We start from the raw sequence: 20,359 nt of genomic DNA, 5'->3' as shown, positions 1-20,359 counted from the left end.
GTTTGTATCAGTGCTTCACTGTTGACCACAGTCTGGTCGCTCCCTGCAGGTGGAAAGCTCCTTCAGCTACTGTATCTAGAGATTGATGCCGTCAGCATTGAGAGCCTCAATCAGGTAAAACAAATTAACTTCTTCTATGTCTGAAGTTACATATATTTTGTAGTATGTTGTTCCTTACTTGAATGATTTGAATGCTGTGTTTCTCAGTACTTCATTGACATATTTGAAAGCAGCCATGCAGTCGGATGCGTTTTTCTCTTTATTTTGATTAAATCCACCTCATATGTACATACAGTATGTAAAGGGAGGGGGCAGTGTTAGTGTGTTACTGGCTGAGCACATCCTTACCACCATGGTTACCTTTGCATGGGTGTTAAAATATTTATGTCCATTTGAAAATGAACAGCCCTGATTGGCCATAGGCTAGCTCTGATCACTGATCATGTAAATTATTAGGGTGGTGAATCAGAGAAACTGGGAACACAAAGCAAATTACCCAACTCAATGTTGTTACATGTGAACCGTCAAACATTCCTAATGTCCTGCAATCCATCGCCACCCGTTTACTATCCGTATGGGACCTACCACATAAGGAGATGGTAACTATTATACCAGTGGGAGATGAGGGAAAACTTCCGATTTCCATCCACTCATCTGAAGAATTCCCTCTCTCTGCACACCTCTGGTCCCAGTCTGTATGCACAGGACGCAATCAGGGCTCTGAGACTGTGGTGCTTCCTCTTCTGTAGCTCTTCAGAGGTTAACACTGTCTGTCCTGGGATGGGAAACATTTGTCACCACCACTGGTTCAGCTCCTCAGGGGGGAGGGAGCATGTGCAGATACTGTCATCTCTGGCTGTCGCTTAGTGATACCATGATGACAGTGAGAGTGTAGAACCCCTGGTGAGAATGTGTGATGTGGTTTGGTCACACTCACAGTGACAAGGAAGTGAGGGATCATCTGGAAATATTACTTGACCCTGACACGTGAAAAGGCTGCAGGGTGTCATGGAAATTTCCTCTATTTACCAAATCATGGGAGCAAACCACACACACAAGTCAGAGTTAGTTATCAAAGTCCATCTTTAATTATATGAGCTCTATCACAATCTATCACAAGACTCTCAGATAAATTCAGTGTCTCTCAATGAATTCTCTGAGAGCCCCCTACACACTGCAGCTGAGTTCCTTTAATAGCAAAGAACACACATAGTCAGACAGCATCGGCATAATTCATTGTTCAGCTTTGTCTCCTCTCTCAACCTCAGAACCATAAACCAATCCTCCATATCAACAGGCATATATCAAATTGTCATTTAGATACATCCAATCCTAAATACAACCAATCCTGGACAAGATCACAGAGACACACTGACTGGCACAGAGACATTGTGGAGCAAAAGATATGTTTACACATGATGACACTTTGACCTCTCCCCTCTCAGCGGCACCCATGCAACTTAGTCTTGACATAGAACAGATAACTGCAACCTCGCCACAGTATTATACAAAAATACCATTCTGATGAGAAGTAACTTACACACATTTGATGAATATAAAACATCTTACATATGTTACCAACAAATTCTGATTATTCCCTAACAAGGGCCACAGACATGATTTAAAAACAGAAGTGGAGGCTCTGAAATGTTATGAAGCATAGGACTGTGTAGGACAGCAACAGCTTTGTGTATATCTTACTCACCACTCACTACAACCTTCTACAGGTATTTAGTCACACCAAATGGACAAGCAGAGACAGAGTTCCTGTGTCTATGTGGCCACTAACGACTGTACTATTTTGCCAATCTTTCAGTCCGAATGTGTCTCTCTGTATGTCTGCATGGTGTCAGTAGTGACAGATAGATTCCTGCGTATATGTACTGTTGACCATTCAGGTGGTGATTGAGACGGACAGACAGACCTGCTCTCTCAGTCTGACGTCTGGTGAGGACCTCGAGGCTATGGTCAGTCATATGACAGCTTCTCCGAAGAAGATCATCCCTGATTCCTCTCCAGGGTGTCATGGCATGTAGTTGAACATACCCTCCCTCAAGCCTTGTGAGGGTTGTTTGTGATGTAGCAGAAAGCCCTGAGGTCGACCCATTAACCAACTGATTAGGGATCCTTAGTGATCCTCTTCTACCCAAGGAATGGTGGTTTTCTAACTCACTTGTGAATCATATTCCAATCCAATACCAATAATGAAATAGATACCTCATGCAAATATCTGTAATATCTGAGGGTTCAAAATGTTTGACATCTACATGTGCATGTGTTTCTATCTCCTGCTCTTGGGAAGATCCTGAAGAAGATCCCTCCAGATCTGCAGGAGCGGATGTGGAACCTGGCAACCCGGGTGGAGGAGCAGCTGACTGGAACACTGGGACCCTGTGGTCAGTAGAATCACTCATACCACTGAAGCAGTGTCACGTCATTTGTGTGTATCATACTATGTGGACATGGATTTTTACAGTATCTGATCTCTCTGTCATTCCTCGGTTTTCTCCCACTATAGGAGGCTTCTCAGAGACAAATGCTGCTCTATGTGACTTCAATGAGTTCCCCTGCAGGGAGGTCCAATAGGTCCGTAGGCTACCATCCACCTATGATGACACCACATGAAATGTTTCTGATAAATACATATTTTCTACTATAAATATCAACTCATGTCATCATACATCAATAATATTAGTGAATATATTTATTATGTATATTCTTTCAGGATGTTGACAACATTTACTATGCCCAGAATTGTTTGGAATCTCTCCTTCAACCAATGGTTCACCAATATCTCCAACAAAGACCTCAAACTAGTAAACCTTTTAGCCACATCCTGATTTGTTTTTCCAAGTCCTGTTAGAGAGCACACTATCTCATGTTATTACACAGCTTGATGCTTCTCTCCCTGAGTTCTCTTGCTCTGAGTCTTGCACTCTCTGGTTCTGTCATGGATGTCACATTCATAAGTTTTGGGATCTTGTGGATGACCAAACTGTCCGACCCGGTCAGCGCTGCAGGGTCTAGCAGGCCTTATCAACAGTCCTCACATGTGCACACAGAGCACTGTGCCCTGGAGGCAGGGCGCCATACTGACTTCATAATCTAGCTGCTGTTGTGTTACTGGTACTGCAGTGCTTTTAGACAATCACCTGGCTATGATGGAGGTCAGGGAAATTACCTTCATGAGGAGAGAGAATGTGTGTGTATGATATTCTTTTGGGTCGTTCCACCAATTCGGTGCCTTTTGAGTTCACCAAATTTGTACATTCTGTCATAAAGAGCACATGTTCAATTTCATAAATAAAAATAATAAAATAATAAAAAGGCTAACGTAAGTGTCAAGTAAAGTAACAGGGTTGACCATATCAGGGTTGACCGTAACAGGGTTGACCGTATCAGGGTTGACCGTAACAGGGTTGACCGTAACAGGGTTGACCGTAACGGGGTTGACCGTATCAGGGTTGACCGTAACAGGGTTGACCGTATCAGGGTTGACCGTATCAGGGTTGACCGTAACAGGGTTGACCATAACAGGGTTGACCGTATCAGGGTTGACCGTATCAGGGTTGACCGTAACAGGGTTGACCATGACAGGTTTGACCATGACAGGTTTGACCGTATCAGGGTTGACCGTATCGAGGTTGACCGTATCAGGGTTGACCGTATCAGGGTTGACCGTAACAGGGTTGACGATATGAAAGGGTTGACAATGTGACAGGGGTAATGGAAGCTTGTTGTTTGTAACAGGGAGTGGCAATTGAACGCAAGCTTAACAGGCTGATGTGTTATTCTCGACCAGCTCAGTTTTCCACCACAAAACACCAGCAAATAGCCAAAAAGAGTAGAACCAGGTCACCTGCTCTATGGTTCGACTGTTATATGTTCAATGTTTATTTTCCTTTTTTTTTTTTTTAAAGGACTAGGTTCATCATATTAAAACAAGAGTTCAGTTCATGTAAAAGGATTGATCTGGAAATGAGGGAAAGATTGTACCCCCACACATTCACTCGGTACCGGTGCCCCTCTGTATCTCTCCCCAGAGCTCTGAAGTCCAGGAGCAGGTTCTCTTCATGATCAACAGATCCTCAACCCTGGAGGAGGTGTGTCTGGAAGGAGGTGGGCTCACTGTGAGTCGCCTACTCCACGTGATCCTCCTCACCTTTCTAAAACATCCCTCCCTCCCTAAATCATTCTACCTGGTGTCTGAGGCACTGAGGAAATGGGAAATATTTGGATGACATTTGATTTATGTGATTGGTTCACTTTATTTTTCATTTCAGTTCAACATTAATAACTAATTTCTGTTCCTCTGTCTCTCTCCTAGCCTTTCCTCTTGTTGGAATTCTGCATTGAAGATGGCCTGTGGCCTGCGAGATCACACCTGCTCCGCCATCCACACCATCAACCTGTCAGCCAATTATATAGAGGACAAAGGTGAGCCTTTTCCTATCATAAATAACTTTTGGGGTTTGTTAATGTCCATTGCTGAGGTTCCCAATTCCAACTTGCCTGGACTGGCTAGTGACTACTCATCTGCTCATGTGTGTTACCTGTGTTGCCTGTCGTCGGGTGTGAAAGCTCTCAGACAGGAACTGGAGAACCCAATGGTCTCACCCAGCTGTCCGTCTCCAGGATTGTTGTCTCTCCCAAACTCTTCTGTCTGCTTCATCCTTTTTGTTCATTTTCCATAAAGAAACTGTCTTTGTGTTGATACTTATCTTGTGATAGTTTTCACGTAGAGTATTACATTTCTCTTTCTCATTCCTCTTTCTTGCCCCCTCCATCTCTCCTGGGTTGGCTAATCTGACTCAGGGGTTCTCTCAGAACAAGGCCTTCGCCAGCTCTCTGTGTCACCTGGACTTGTCAGGGAATACAGGCAGTCTGGCTACAGAGGAGGCTGTGATGAGGGTGGGGGCAACACTTGTTTTCGGTTCACGGTTTAGAATTCTTTGCTCCATACACTATCATACTTGAATGAAGGTCTATACTGTAGGTGCTGTGAGTTTCAGTTAAATGCATTTTGTGTATAATGTACATGGTGGATACTAAAGGGAGTTTGTTTTGCAAATGCAGTCCCACGTGTCAAGATATGCATGCTAATTAATACTGATATGTGTCAGGATATGCATGCTAATTGATACTGATATGTGTCAGGATATGCATGCTAATTGATACTGATATGTGTCAGGATATGCATGCTAATTGATACTGATATGTGTCAGGATATGCATGCTAATTGATACTGATATGTGTCAGGATATGCATGCTAATTGATACTGATATGTGACAGGATATGCATGCTAATTGATACTGATATGTGACAGGATATGCATGCTAATTGATACTGATATGTGTCAGGATATGCATGCTAATTGATACTGATATGTGACAGGATATGCGTGCTAATTGATACTGATATGTGACAGGATTTGCATGCTAATTGATACTGATATGTGTCAGGATATGCATGCTAATTGATACTGATATGTGACAGGATATGCATGCTAATTTATACTGATATGTGACAGGATTTGCATGCTAATTGATACTGATATGTGTCAGGATATGCATGCTAATTGATACTGATATGTGTCAGGATATGCATGCTAATTGATACTGATATGTGTCAGGATATGCATGCTAATTGATACTGATATGACTTAATGATGCAAGAGGAATCTCAGTCAGAGTAATATAATTACTCCATAGTACAGTATTGAATTGAGTTGTTCAGTAGATGGTTTTGGCTCTAGAGGGCCATAGCACTCAAAAGCTTCATATCTCTTCCTGTCAGAACCTGTTTATGTTCCTTTCAGGGACAAATGCTGTGTCTAACCTGGACTTGAGTGGAAATGACTGCCCTCTGGATGCTGTAAGTGACCTCTAACATTTTACTTCTGGTCATGACAATAAACATAATCAGTCTCTGTAATCTTTGTCCATTTGAAAATGAATATGCATGTTTGTGCCAATGTGAAATAATGCACTTTACATCCCCAACTTACTTCTCCCCCTAGCTGTTTGTATCTCTGTCAGCATGCTTCTTCTCCAACCTGGCTCACCTCAACCTCTCACAGGTGAGAACCCTGCTTTCCATTATATATCTTGACCGGTGTTGTCAGACCCAACGCTAACCTCTTTCTGTCCCCATGAAGTTGAGGGAGGTGACAAGGACTGTAATGGAGTAAGAGCTCTGAGCTGTGGGACTGCTAGGAACCAGACTACCCCCAGAGTGGCTCTCAGGTGAACACTGACGGAATGCTATACCAGGAAATGCCTACGTGATACATGTCAAACAGAATGTGAAGCCTACTTATAGCACTGGATGATAGTGTATAATACTGTATGTGTTTACATTTTGATTTACACATGTATACAGCTGTTTGATACACATATTTTCTGTCTTTTATGCAGATTGTTGTTGCAGGGTCTGGCCAGAAGTAAGTACTCATCTGTGTGGGAAGGAGCTAGACCTGAGCGGCTGTGAGGTAGACACACACGTACACACACACGCACGCACGCACGCACGCACACACACACACACACACCACACACCCACACACCACACACCACACACACACACACACACACACACACACACACACACACACACACACACACACACACACACACACACACACACACACACACACACACACACACACACACACACACACACACACACACACACACACACACACACACACACACACACACACTATGTGTTTTCATTTTGGGCATTGACTGGGGACATTGCCCTGTGTAGGGTGCCATCTTTCGGATGGGCTGTTAAACAGGTGTCCCGACTCTCTGTGGTCACTAAAGATCCCATGGAATTTATCATAAGAGTAGGGGTATTAACCCCGGTGTCCTGGATAATTTCCCAATCTGTCCCTCATACCATCATGGCCACCTAATCATCCCCAGCTTCCCATTGACTCATTCATCCCCCCGTCTCTCCCCTGTCACTATTCCCCAGGTTGTTGCTGTAAATGAGAATGTGTTCTCAGTCAACTTACCTGGTAAAATAAGGGTAAAATCAAAAATTTGAATTAATAGACATACACACACATACCTCACTTTTTTTAAATCAGTGAGCTGAGCTGGTTGATAATCATATGTACGACAATGTATGCACTCACCACTCACTGTAAGTCGCTCTGGATAAGAGCGTCTGCTAAATGGCTCAAATGTCAAATGTAATGTGTATTATGTGTCCAGCTGAGGTCTGCTGGAGCCCAGATGATACAGGAGCACATCTTTGAAGCCAAGGCCATCAGCATTCTGAACCTCTCTGACAATATTACGATACCAAACCCACCCCTTATCTCTCTCTCTCTCTCTGGAGAGGTGTGGGTTAGATGGAGAGAGATGGAGAGCGCACAGACGGGTGGTGTCTGTGGGCTAGGTGATGGTGCCAACCAGCAGGTGATAAATCACGCACCATTCAGATCACGTAACAGAGAGGGAGACGATGTGTTCCTCGTGGGACGATCCCGTGCTCTCTAGCACAATGAGGAGATCTCAGGAATCAGCCCATGGATGAGGGGAGGTGGTTAGATTGAATGTTCTGGGAACTGTCCAGGGAGTCTCCATAGGGGGCATCATTAAGAGAAAGAAAACTCCACTTGAATAGAGTATTTTCCATATATTTCTATCTAGGAATCTCAGAGAGCAACCGAATGCTGAGGAAATGTATATTCAGGGGATAAGAAAACAGGTGTTTTACGATGAATAACCCTTTTTCTGCATCATTATAACTTACCATTATTTTTGGATCTACCAATAGAAAATGAAAAATATGTTTTCTCTTCTCCTACTATGACCTCTCTCAACCCTTGTTCTGCAAATACAGCAGAGCCAATAAAATGCTTGACCGCTGACAGGACCTCAATTCAGGCCAAGATATTTCTGGAGCAGGTAGACAAGTGCAGGCCGGGTTCCCAGCTTCCCACAGACAGTCCTCCATGCAGCACTGAGCAGCAAGGCCAGACATGTCAGTGTCAGTCGGAATAGACACAGCACTGAGCAGCAAGGCCAGACATGTCAGTGTCAGTCTGAATAGACACAGCACTGAGCAGCAAGGCCAGACATGTCAGTGTCAGTCAGAATAGACACAGCACTGAGCAGCAAGGCTAGACATGTCAGTGTCAGTCGGAATAGACACAGCACTGAGCAGCAAGGCCAGACATGTCAGTGTCAGTCGGAATAGACACAGCACTGAGCAGCAAGGCCAGACATGTCAGTGTCAGTCGGAATAGACACAGCACTGAGCAGCAAGGCCAGACATGTCAGTGTCAGTCAGAATAGACACAGCACTGCTGGGACACTGATGCTCCAACATCCAGCACCTGCCTGTCTGCCAACCCACTTCCTCGTCCCTCACTTCTGGGGATCGTACCACTGACGTCACACTGACTGGAACAAAGACTATAATGGCTCCCTGCTTCCTTCTACACCAGCCAGTGGTTCATATATAGAGACCATTCGTTTTCATGGGGAATGCAACTGTCAAAAAGCTCCAGGGAATCCTAATTTGTGTATTTATGACAAAATAGGCTCAACATGATTGAATTGAGCTAACTTGAAAAGATAGCTTCTTCAAAGCATATAGAAAGACAGACAGAGAAAGTAACAAATATACATCTATCTATCCTCAGGTTTTGAGAGTGACATGGTAACCATGGTGCTGTCCATCGGACACAGACACTCCAGCCGCGATCCGGCTTTGGGACTCAACTTTGCCATGAAGTCCAGGTGAATAGATTGTTCTGTCACGCCCACTGTGTTTTCTATCCATCTATCTACTGTATATCCATCAACCGTCCCCTTCTCTCTCTGCCTTCTCTCTCTCTCTCTCTCTCTCTCTCTCTCTCTCTCTCTCTCTCTCTCTCTCTCTCTCTCTCTCTCTCTCTCTCTCCCTCTCTCTCTCTCCACAGAGCTCTAATAACAAACGTCCTACAGCGTATCGTCCAGCTCATGCAGGAGGAGGAGTGTGTGAGTGTTCAATCTTGTCCTTTGAGTGACAAACTCACGTATTTACATTCTTTCATGTGTCATATCTCAAACACTTAACTTTCCTGTGTACCATGTGTAATTATAATCATTTGAGGGGTGCTTATATTTGTCCTGTTCCACATGCGTGTAATGGAAATGTTGTTGTTGTTGTTGCATATCCCAACTCCTCCTGAGACACCCTCAATTAGGGTTAACCTGGAGCAATTAGGGTTAATCTCTTGGAACACTAGGGGCAGTATTTCATTTTTGGATTAAAAAACGTTCCCGTTTTAAACAAGATATTTTGTCACGAAAAGATGCTTGAATATGCATATAATTGACAGCTTTGGAAAGAAAACACTCTGACGTTTCCAAAACTGCAAAGATATTATCTGTGAGTGCCACAGAACTGATGCTACAGGCAAAACCATGATGAAACTTCAAACAGGAAATGAGCAATATTTTTGAGGCGCTGTTTTCCATTGTCTCCTTATATGGCTGTGAATGCGCCCTAAACGAGCCTACACGTTCTGCCGTTTCCCCAAGGTGTCTGCAGCATTGTGACGTGTTTGTAGGCATATCATTGGAAGATTGGCCATAAGAGACTACATTTACCAGGTGTCCGCCCGTTGTCCTTTGTCGAAATTGGTGCGTAATCTTCAGCTGCACGCATTCATCCATGTGATTCAGAGGAGAGAGGAGACTTCCACGAACGATATATCATCGAAGAGATATGTGAAAAACACCTTGAGGATTGATTCTAAACAACGTTTACCATGTTTCAGTCGATATTATGGAGTTAATTTGGAAAGAAGTTTGGCGTTTTGATGACTGAATTTTCATTTTTTTTGGTAGCCAAACGTGACGAACAAAACGGAGCGATTTCTCCTACACAAAGAATCTTTCAGGAAAAACTGAACATTTGCTATCTAACTGAGAGTCTCCTCATTGAAAACATCTGAAGTTCTTCAAAGGTAAAATATTTTATTTGAATGCTTTTCTTGTTTTTGTGAAAATGTTGCCCGCTGAATGCTAACGCTAAATGCTACGCTAGCTATCAATACTGTTACACAAATGCTAGTTTTGCTATGGTTGAAAAGCATATTTTGAAAATCTGAGATGACAGTGTTGTTAACAAAAGGCTAAGCTTGAGAGCTAGCATATTTATTTCATTTCATTTGCGATTTTCATGAATAGTTAACGTTGCGTTATGGTAATGAGCTTGAGGCTGTATTCACGATCCCGGATCCGGGATGGCTAGAATCAAGAGGTTTTAAGTGTCTTGCTCAAGGGCACGGCGACAGATACATTATTTTACCTTGTCGGCTCCGGTATTCAAACCAGCAACCCTTCTGTTACTGACCAAACATCAAGGCTACCTGCCGCCCCAGCTACCTGTTATTAACCTGTTCTAATAAGCTGTCGTAAACAACCATTGACTTAAACATCAGCTTAACTCAGCTTAACTCTGCAAAGGACTCACATCACATTCATCTCCTAGCCTCTGACAACAACAGTATATCCCAGTCTCCTTTACCCTCTCCTCAGTAGATATCCAACTCAGTAGATCTCCAACTGCCCCGGCCTCTTCTCCAGTGGTGTCCCATTCTCTGTAATAGTTGGAGGCTCTGTGGAGGCACAGTCCTCAGGGATGTTGCCCTGAGTGAAAGCAATACTTTTAATTACCCAGAATCCTTCTCCAGCGAGACGCGGCCTGCCTCAGTAATTACACACTGAGCAGCTTAAACTCTTACAGTATACAAGGCTCATTAAAACAGGCAGCCATTTTCTCTCAGAGTATCAAAGAGCCCTCTTATATCTGAGATGGAGATGTCACGGTGAAGTTCATGTAAACAACTGAAGTTCTTTAAGGTCTAAGCTCTGGGCTCTTATTGGATGGAGCTCTGGCTCAGATCAAATCAAATTTTATTAGTCACATGCGCCAAAATGCTTACTTACGAGCTCCTAACCAACAATGCAGATAAGAATAAGAGATAAAAGTAACAAGTAATTAAAGAGCAGCAGTGAAATAACAACAGTGAGACTATATGCAGGGGGTTGCCGATACCGAGTCAATGTGCCGGTGCATCGGTTAGTTGAGGTAGTATGTACAATACATGTAGGTATAGTTATTAAAGTGACTATGCATAGATGACAACAGTGAGTAGCAGTGGTGTAAAGGGGGGGGGGCACTGCAAATAGTCTGGGCAGCCATGTGACTAGATGTTCAGGAGTCTTATGGTTTGGGGTTAGAAGCTGTTCAGAGGCCTCTTGGACCTAGACTTGGCACTCCGGTATTGCTTGCCGTACGGTAGCAGAGAGAGCAGTCTATGACTAGGGTAGCTGGAGTCTTTGACCATTATTAGGGCCTTCTTCTGACACTGTCTGGTATAGAGGTCCTGGATGGCAGGAAGCTTAGACCTCAGTGATGTACTGGGCCGTACGGTCGGAGGCCATACCAGGCAGTGATACAACCAGTCAGGATGCTCTCGATGGTGCAGCTGTAGAATCCTTTGAGGATCCGAGGACCCATGCCAAATGGCATGGGTGCTTTCAGTCTCCTGAGGGGGAATAGGTTTTGTCGTACCATCTTCACGACTGTCTTGGTGTGTTTGGACCATGATAGTTTGTTGGTGATGTGGACACCAAGGAACTTGAAGCTCTCAACCTGCTCCACTGCAACCCCGTCGATGAGATCGGTGGTGTGTGTCTGCATATGTGCGTGCCCACAGCCCCTGGAGTCTCTGTCAGTGTGTGATTCCAAGCTGAAGACGAGCACCACCATCCTCATCAACAGCCTGAGCTGCAATGCCACCAGCGGCCACAATGACATCAGCGGCAACTGTATCAAAGACACTGGAGCCAAATTTCTGGCCAAGGCCTTACTCATCAACACTAAGCTTAGGTAACCGAGTCATAACCCAACCAAACCTACACCTAACGAACCTATCTCATCATATTTTTTTTTTTTTTTTTTTAACTAGGCAAGTCAGTTAAGAACAAATTCTTAGTTATAATGATGACCCAGGAGCAGTGGGTTAACTGCCTTGTTCAGTGGCAGAACGACAGATTTTGACCTTAACTCAGGGATTCAATCTAGCAAGCTTTCGGTTACTGGCCCAATGCTCTAACCACTATCATAGCCATAACACTACGCAACTCCCAAACTAAGCAACAATAACCTGACCTGCCATAGCCCTATCCATGTCTCTACAGGACCCTGGTCTGGGACAGAAACAATGTGACAGCCAATGGGTTTCTGGATGTGGCAAATGTTCTAGAGAAGTGAATAATGGACAGGGTCTCAGTCCATCAAACAGAACAATATCTCCTAAAACATAATATTACCCTTCCTTTCCTGGCTTTCATGTTTGTTTAGTCATGAACACAGGAACTTCACATTATCGTAGCAGTCCTGAGAAGACAGAAGTTTAGATTGGGCTGTCCATGAGATGCCTGACTAAAAACTAACATTCAAAACTCCATCTCTCACCCTGGTAATAAACATCTTTGGCTGTTGTGTGTCCAGATCCAGGCCTGTCTTCTCAGGAACAACCAGACACAGTCAGGAGGCCCAGATACTAAACCTGCAACAGGGCCTGAAAACTGTATGCTCTCTGAACATGTGGGTGAGGCTCAGTCATAGGAGGCAACAGAAATACAGTTGAGGTCAGAAGTTTGCATACACTTAGGTTGGAGTCATTAAAACTAGTTTTTCAACCACTCCACAAATGTCTTGTTAACAAACTATAGTTTTGGCAAGTCCGTTAGGACATCTACTTTGTGCATGACACAAGTAGTTTTTTCCAACAATTGTTTACAGACAGATAATTTCACTTATAATTCACTGTATCACACAATACCAGTGGGTCAGAAGTTTACATACACTAAGTTGACTGTGCCTTTAAACAGGTTGGAAAATTCCAGGAAATTATGTCATGGCTTTAGATGCTTCTGATAGGCTAATTGACATAAATTGAGTCAATTGGAGGTCTACCTGTGGATGTATTTCAAGGCTTACCTTCAAACCCAGTGCCTCTTTGCTTGACATCATGGGAAAATCAAAAGAAATCAGCCAAGACCAAGTCTGGTTCATCCTTGGAAGCAATTTCCAAATGCCTGATGGTACCATGTTCATCTGTACAAACAATAGTACGCAAGTAGAAACACCATTGGACCACACAGCCGCTCGGGAAGGAGATGTGTTTTGTCTCCTAGAGATGAACGCACTTTGGTGCGAAAAGCGCAAATCAATCCCAGAACAACAGCAAAGGACCTTGTGAAGATGCTGGAGGAAACAGGTACAAAAATATCTATATCCACAGTAAAACAAGTCCTATATTGACATAACCTGAAAGACCTTTCAGCAAGGAAGGAGCCACTGCTCCAAAACCGCCATATAAAAGCCAGACTAAAAATCGTACTTTTTGGAGAAATGTCCACAGGTCTGATGAAACAAAAATAGAACTGTTTGGCCATAATGACAATTGTTAAATTTGGAGGAAAAATGGGGAGGCTTGCAAGCCAAATAACACCATCCCAACCGTGAAGCATGGGGGTGGCAGCATCATGTTGTGGGGGTGCTTTCTGGGCAGAACTGAAAAAGCATTTGCGAGCAAGGAGGCTTACAAACCTGACTCAGTTACACCAGCTCTGTCAGGAAGAATGGGACAAAATTCACCCAACTTATTGTGGGAAGCTTGTGGAAGGCTACCTGAAACTGTCACGCCTTGGTCATTGTATTTTGTGTTTTCGTTATATATTTGGTCAGGCCAGGGTGTGACATGGGTTTATTGTTGTTGTATTTCGTATTGGGGTTTTTGTATTTGGGATCGCGGCTGATTAGGGGTGTTGTATAGGCTTGGCTGCCTGAGGCGGTTCTTAATCAGAGTCAGGTGATTCTTGTTGTCTCTGATTGGGAACCGTATTTAGGTAGCCTGGTTTCGCTTTGTATCTTGTGGGTGATTGTTCCTGTCTCTATGTAGTTTCACCAGATAGGCTGTAATTAGGTTTCACGTTCTGTTTGTTGTTTTTGTATTGTATAGTTATTTCATGTATCACGATCTATTCATTAAAGAACATGAGTAACAACCACGCTGCATTTCGGTCCGACTCTCTTTCGACTAACAAAGAACGGCGTTACAGAAACGTTTAAACAATTTAGTTAAACAATTTAAAGGCAAATCTACCAAAAACTAAGTGTATGTAGACTTCTGACACACTGGGAATGTGATGAAATAAATAAAAGCTGGAATAAATCATGCTCTCTACTATTATTCTGACAAGTGGTGATCCTAACTGACCTAAGACAGGGATTTCTCACTAGGATTAAATGTCAGGAATTGTGAAAAACTGAGTTTAAAATGTACTTGGCTAAGGTGTATGTAAACATTCGACTTCATGTATGTGTATAATCTGTATGTATGAGGATCTGTTCCTTTCCCATATTCCTTACTTTCTGGTACATTTGCCTCTGACAGGTGATATATTATAAATTGCTGTTTATATCTTTACTGTTTTTATTGCATTTTACCCTCTAAGTATGATTGAATTGTTTTATATTTCCTCAGAGACTGAAAGTAGTGTTAGGTTCAAGCTGTTTGTGTATGAGAAGTGTAATTATTTAGTGTACTGTAGGAATGTGTGGTCCCAATAAGTCAAGGCCTCTCCTGACTGATAACAAGTCTTCTGATATGGACAGAGAAATCCTGGTTGATGGAAAAGTACTGAAGTACATATTTTTGGAAGTGAGGGGGTGAGAGCTAAGGGTGGAAGTACAGACTGCACTGTATTGAATGTATGTATTCAGCTGTTACGTTACATCTTCTCGGAGTAAACATTTGAAACGTCACTCTTAGTTTTGGGCTTTGTATGATAAATATGGTATATTGAGATGTGGGTCTTCTTATGACAGGGACAGTAAAAGTCATCCTGCGTCTCTGTCTAACTCATCCTGTCCCAGCTGGTTCAGGGTCTCTGACAGAGGTTACGGGAGTGTGTCCTACCTTTAAACCCCTGCAATGTACAGTACAGGAAGTGCAGTCAGACATTTTGGCTGCAGAGGAAGTGCTTTGTAATGCTGAGACCTCCATCACGGTAAGGTTTCCTTGATCCTTGAGTCTCATATAATAGATTTGTGATTGTTGGCTAGATTGACAATGTATATCTGTGTAACATAGGCCTAATGAGGAACTCATTTGAGGATGGTGAAACATAATACATTGGTGTTCATCCTCTACCTATTAAAAAACATGATCTGGCGCACACACAATTATTTTATGCAGAGGTGCTGACTAACGATGAATAAACTCTATTTTTATAGCTTAGAGTCGCATATGCTATATATAAACACATGCTATATATAGCACATGCTATATATAAAACTTGAACCAGGTTATGTAGACAAACAGTGCAATTAGTGCAACCAATGACAATAGTGAGCGGTGTGTCATAATTACGTTAATTAGAACGAATTGAGTGAAATTGTTAAAAAACAATAGGTTATAGCATATATAATATATTAGGCTATTATCATATGGAAACATAATTAAATATTGTACATAATATTAGCACCAGCATGCATTGTTTAATTCAATTTCACATATATATTTCATTGTTTATTATTTCATGAAAACATTTTGTTACATGTAATCTTTTGGTTCAACAATAATGCATAATAAGCATCAAATATACCAGTGCTTTTCAGGATTGCTTTAATTTTCTCTGAACACTTGGTGTACTTGATGCAAAAGACTGTGTTGTTTTTCTTTTTTGGTTGAGTTTTTAGTAATTCCTCTCTTGGTTTTTGAGATATTTTCATCATTGCAGCATCAAGAGTTTTGTTCTTCTTGCCTCTCATTTTTTAGCATCGTCCTCTAGCTATTGCCTTCACTTCATGAGCTGGGGAGGACACCCTCTAGAGGTGTAATGCTGCAGCATTTACTGAATGACTGCCAAAACAATTACTTTCTAAGTTTCTAAGTCTGTTATTGTTTGTGTACAGTGTTTATGAGTAGCATCAATATGCATCAGTCACCAACCACACAGATGACTATCACCAGTCAGCAAATTAGAAGAGACATACCTAAAACTATTGCTGCAACACATGATAGGAAAAGACTCATGAGAGGTCATCCAGGTGAGTCTCCCAGGTGACTGGTGTCAAATCAAATAAAACTTTGTCACATGCGCCGAAAATAACAAATGTAGACCTTACCGTGAAATGCTTACTTACAAGCCCTTAACCAACAGTGCAGTTCAAGAAGAGTTCAGAAAATATTTACCAAATAAAATAAAATAAAAATGATAAAAAGTAACACAATAACATAACGATAATGAGGCTATATACATGGGGAGTCAGTGTGCGGGGGTGCTGGTTAGTCCAGGTCATTTGTACAAGTAGGCAGGGGTGAAGTGATTATGCATAGATAATTAACAGCGAGTAGCAGCAATATACAAAACAAATGGGAGAGGGGGGGGTCAATGTAATAGTCCAGTGGCCATTTGATTAATTGTTCAGCAGTCTACTGGCTTTGGGGTAGAAGCTGTTAAGGAGCCTTTTGGTCCTAGACTTGGCGCTCCGGTACCGCTTGCCGTGCGGTAGCAGAGAAAACAGTCTATGACTTGGGTTGCAGGAAGCTTGACCCCAGTGATGTACTGGGCCATACGCACTACCCTCTGTAGCGCCTTATGGTCAGATGCAGATGCCAGTTCTCTGACCTCCTCCCTATAGGCTGCCTCATCGTTGTCGGTGATCAGGCCTATCACTGTTGTGTCGTCAGCAAACTTAATGATGGTGTTGGAGTTGTGTTTGGCCATGCAGTCGTAGGTGAACAGGGAGTACAGGAGGGGACTAATTACACACCCCTGAGGGCTCCAGTGTTGAGGATCAGCATGGCAGACGTCTGTTGCCCACCCTTACCACCTCGGGGCGGCCCGTCAGGAAGTCCAAGATCCAGTTGCAGAGGGAGGTGTTTAGTGGTCCCGCTCAGGAAGTCCAAGATCCAGTTGCAGAGGAGGTGTTTAGGTGGTCCTGCTGACCCAGGGTAGTGAGTTCCCCCGGGACATGTGTTTATTATTATTATTATATTATTATTAGTACCAGGGTCCTTAGCTTAGTGATGAGCTTTGAGGGCAGTATGGTGTTGAATGCTGAGCTGTAGTCAATGAACAGCATTCTCACATAGGTGTTCCTTTTATCCAGGTGGGAAAGGGCAGTGTGGAGTGCGATTGAGATTGCATCATCTGTGGATTTATTGGGGCAGTATGCGAATTGGAGTGGGTATAGGATGCTGTTGATGTGAGCCATGACCAGTCTTTCAAAGAACTTCATGGCTACCGATGTGAGTGCTACGGGGAGGTAATCATTTAGGCAGGTTGCCTTCGCTTCCTTGGGCACAGGGACTATGGGGGTCTGCTTGAAACATATAGGTATTACAGACTCAGTCAGGGAGAGGTTGAAAATGTCAGTGAAGAGACTTGCCAGTTGGTCCGCGCATGCTTTTAGTACACGTCCTGGTAATCCATATGGCCCTGCGGCTTTGTGAATGTTGACCTGTTTAAAAGGTCTTGCTCACATCGTCACAGTCATATTACACAGTCATCCAGAACAGCTGGTGCTCTCCTGTAGGCTTCAGTGTTGCTTGCCTGGAAGCGAGCATAAAAGGCATTTAACTTGTCTGGTAGGCTCGCGTCACTGGGCAGCGCACGTCTGGGTTTCTCTTTGTGGTCCGTAATAGTTTTCAAGCCCTGCCACATCTGACGAGCATCAGAGCTGGTGTAGTAGGATTCAATCTCAATCCTGTATTGACGTTTTACATGTTCGATGGTTCGTCTGCGGGCATAGCGGGTTTTCTTATAGGCGTCCTTGAAAGCGTTAGCTCTAGCCTTTAGCTCGATGCGGATGTTGCCTGTAATCCATGGCTTCTGGTCAGGATATGTACGTACAGTCACGGTGGGGACGACCTCATCGAATCACTTATTGATGAAGCCGATGACTGCGGTGTTGTACTCAAAGCCATTGGATGAATCCTGGAACATATTCCGGTCTGTGCTGGCAAAACAGTCCTGTAGTGTAGCATCCGCGTCATCTTACCACTTCCATATTGAGGGAGTCTCTGGTGCTTCCTGCTTTAGTTGTTGCTTGTCAGCAGGAGGATTGATTTATGGTCGGATATTCCAAATGGAGGGCGGGGGAGAACTTTGTATGCATCTCTGTGTGTGGAGTTAAGGTAGTTGTTACGCATTCCTCTTGGAGGAGGGAACGCAACACCCTGCTACACTCAACTCCCCATAGAGTGAAAGAGGTATGTGTTTGTAGGTACGGGTAAGGATGACAGAGTCAGAGAATATGACCTTTTACCATGTTAAGGAAATACATTTCCAGTAATGTGGGGAAAAGGGGCTGGACAGAACCAAAGCAAAGAAAGTAAAAGTTAGAGTCCCCTCTCCTACCTTACCTGCCTACCCACTACTTACCTAACCTTAACGCCATCTGGCTCGCTAACCAAAATACAGGGGTTGGTCCGCCCAGGTCTTACCTAGTGTGCATAGACGGAATACATACTACGGGTATATGTATGCCCGCAGGCCTCTTGCCTAAGCACTCCCAAGGTGCCTTCCCCTTCCCCCCTGGGAACAAATGACACAGAATAATACAAACTTAAAGTGAACAATTTCACTAATTAAAAACACTGAGTCCCATTGGCACACTCGTACCTCAGAAGTAGCAGCTACAAAATACTTTCAACAAAACTGTCTCTGATCAACAACCAACACAGGACATCCAAGAAGCCCTCTCTTCTAACAAAGGAACACTGACTTTTAAAGCTGTCGCAGTAATTGCCGACAGCTGTATCCACTAACGAGAGGGCGTGATCAGAGCTCCAATCTACAATGGGGCCGACCAATCAGCTGCTTGGGGGAAACCAGGAAGCCATTTACTGAAATACACACATACATATCCACAAACTCATAACACAGAAACTGGGGAACGTAACAGTCGTCTAGAGTTGTTATTCCTCTGGTTGCACATGTTGGTAAAAATTTCAAATTAAAACTGATTTAAGTTTGCCTGCATGTCCCCGGACAATAGAAGCACTGCTTCTGGATGAACATTTTCTTCTTTTCTTCTTTGCTTATGGCCTTTATAGAGTTGGTTGTGTGGTCTTAGTGCCAGCATCGGTCTGTGGTGGTAAATAGACAGCTACGAATAATATAGATGAGAACTCTCTTGGTAGATAGTGTGGTCTACAGCTTATCATAAGGTACTCTTCCTCAGGCGAGCAATACCTCGAGACTTCTTTAATATTAGACATCGTGCATCAGCTGTTATTGACAAAAAGACACACACCCCCACCCCTCATCTTACCAGACGTAGCTTCTCTGTTCTGCCGGTGCAATAAAAATCCCTCCAGCTCTATATTATCCGTGCCGTCGTTCAGCCACGACTCGGTGAAACATAGGATATTTCAGTTCTTAATGTCCCGTTGGTAGGATAATAGTAATCGTAGGACATCCATTTTATTTTCCAATGATTGCATGTTAGCAAGTAGAATTGATGGCAATGGGAGTTTCCTCGCTCACCTACGGATTCTCAAAAGGCAGCCCGATCTGCGTCCTCTTTTCTTCCGTCTTTTCTTCACTCAAATGACGTGGATCTGGTCCTGTTCCCGGAAGAGCAGTATATCTATCTCGTCGGACTCGTTAAAGGAAAAAGCTTTTTCCAGTTCATGATAAGTAATCCCAGTTCTAATGTCCAGAAGTTATTTTCGGTCATAAGAGACGGTAGCAGCAACATTATGTACAAATAAAGTAAAAAAATAATTTACAAACAACGCAAAAAAAAGAATGAAGTAGCTAAATTGATTATGGGCATGTAAAACGTCTGCCATCCTCTTCGGGCGCCATTTTATCTATACGCCCTGTGTGTTCCAGAAGCTGGCTCAGGCCTTGCTACAGGCAGCCCAGACTCTCTGTCCCAGGATCATACACATGTCAAGCTGGCTGACTATGTGGCTAAGATGTCCAGACAGACAGACCTCTTCATTTGGGACACCCTCATACAGCACACAGGAGAGCTCAGGTAAACAGCTGAATATACACACATCCACCCTGACACAAAAACACAGCTTATGTAGAATACAAACAGTTACATCATACACGATCTTTGTTGTTTTGTGTCACAATCTTGTCATACTCAATACTGTTAATTTTCCCCACCTAGGGGCCTCCCACATATCTCATAAAGCTTACTGTAGTTGCTAATGGTTTACTTCTCCCCTCCATTATTTATTTCTGCTTTTCACTCCTCTTTCAGTGAACTCAAACTGTCAGTTTAGTGTCTCCTTGGTGGAAAGTA

General features: G+C 43.3%; 1 pseudogene; it reads left to right on the top strand.

The window, feature by feature from the left end:
* LOC123989870 overlaps window positions 1–20,359 on the top strand; it is a 41,770-nt pseudogene that overhangs the window by 567 nt on the left and 20,844 nt on the right.

This window comes from Oncorhynchus gorbuscha, linkage group LG02 (genome assembly GCF_021184085.1).
Source record: "Oncorhynchus gorbuscha isolate QuinsamMale2020 ecotype Even-year linkage group LG02, OgorEven_v1.0, whole genome shotgun sequence".
Classification (NCBI taxonomy): Eukaryota; Metazoa; Chordata; class Actinopteri; order Salmoniformes; family Salmonidae; genus Oncorhynchus; species Oncorhynchus gorbuscha.
The sequence above is the reverse complement of the archived record's forward strand: the minus strand, read 5'-3'. Positions and strand labels throughout refer to the sequence as shown.